Below are 1933 nucleotides of genomic sequence, written 5' to 3'. Positions count from 1 at the left end.
GGTCAGACCCCAGAAAAACACATGAACCTCAGCTGAATAATGGGCAGGTTCATGTTCTCTTCTTGGCACTTGCACTAAAATCTTGAGCAAGTCGCTTGCTATATACCTTTCCTGACAACATAGCTTAACTAATATTTTTATGATCTTGGGCTAATGAATAGAAAACAACTGTCAGCAGTGGAACTTGTGATAATTTTCTAAAAAAAAATTACTCTGGGCCTTCACCAAATGCACCATTTCTCTATATTCTGCAGTAGGAGATTTGTACAGATGTGGATATTTTTTAGATCTTTAGCTTCTGTAATGTGTCCCATCTATGACAGTAATACTGTCATTGCTAGCATCTGCTGAAAAGAGATGGGAAGGACTGCTTGGTTTGTATTTCTAATAAGAACTGGGGAGGTGATAAAATAAAGTCCAATATGTTGGATATGCTGATCATATCATGCATGATAATGAAGGTCCATTCCTGATTTTGGCATCATATATCTGAAATGACAGATTTTGAAATAATTGAAATAACTAAATTATGCACCTGTTTCTTAGATTAATACTAAAAAATTAGGTGAATCACTTAGAACCTGGATATTACTGTTACACATTACATCCATATACCAATGTATTTATATAGCAGGAGAAATCTTCATAAGTTTATAGATGGACTTCCTGAATAACACAAACCTGTGACTTGACACTGTATGTAATTCTTGAATCACAGCCATACATTTTAGCCATCTAGTCTTTGTTTAAAGACTTCAAGTCATGGAGACTCTACTTATAACCCTCAATAAGTTGTTTAAATGGTTAATAAATCCGAGTTTAAAATGCCATCTTTTTTCAACTTTCTAAATTCAGAGCCTACTTACTGAGTAACAATTGGTTAAGAGTCATGCTATGAACAAACATATCCCTCCATGCCAAAGGCATTCACCATAGCAAGATTTGCAGTAAAAATTTCTTGATGAATGATTTCAAATTTTCAATGATTCTTAGTGTATGCTACTTCTGAAAAACTTACTGATACTATTAAATATTTGAAATTTTGAATATGAAGTTAATTAGTTGATGTAATTAGTAAAGAGAAATACTGCCAGGTAAACAGATTCCAAATATTACACCAGAAATTATTCAGAGGAAGTGTGCAACAAGTATTAGCTTTCAAAATAAATTGATGGTATGAATAATTTTATTATTATTATTATATTGTGGAATGTCAAACTTCTTTTACTGCTTTTGTTCAGTATTTCCATAAGAGTTCATTTCTTCCAGAAGCATTCCTTTAAGTATACTTATTTATTGAACTTTTTGGGAAGAACTAACAGAGAAGGAGGGCAAACACTCAAAACAAATTCCATTCTTCGATGTATTCATCTGGCTGTAAAAGGCTTAAATAGAAAGTCTAGCCAAGTCACTGAGATCATGTGCTTCTAAGTGCTTTCCAGTTCAGCTAAAAAATACTGACTTACATCAAACAAGATTTTTGTCCTTTTTTTCTTGCTCTTTTGTCTTTCTCTCTACTATGTTACTTTGTTGGGTATTTTTTAGCAGATTTCTTTTTATTTTATTACCTTTAACATGTGACTTCTAGTCTGAGTGATTATGTTTTGTTTGTAAATCAGCTGGGTCAGTTATGTTTTCTGTATACCTCTGGAACCTGAGAGATTTGGTGTGTGATTCAGGAAAATGCCAGTGTATATAGCTGAATTTGACACTGAAAGCAATTTCCTGGATCAGAACAGTAAAAGTGAATGGATGTTCCTTTGTTATTTTTGGTCTATTTTTATTTCAGAACTGTTGTGTTAGGCACGGAATTATTGTTGTCTTCTTATGTTGCAATTTAGTCTTGATAACTGCAACTTCTCAGAAACATTCCTACACAGTGACTCATAGCAGATGTAAGCCTCAACTCTACAGGATTTAATAGCAAAAACAA

This window comes from Melopsittacus undulatus, chromosome 7, assembly GCF_012275295.1.
Source record: "Melopsittacus undulatus isolate bMelUnd1 chromosome 7, bMelUnd1.mat.Z, whole genome shotgun sequence".
NCBI classification, from domain to species: Eukaryota; Metazoa; Chordata; class Aves; order Psittaciformes; family Psittaculidae; genus Melopsittacus; species Melopsittacus undulatus.
This window is presented reverse-complemented; position numbering follows the sequence as displayed.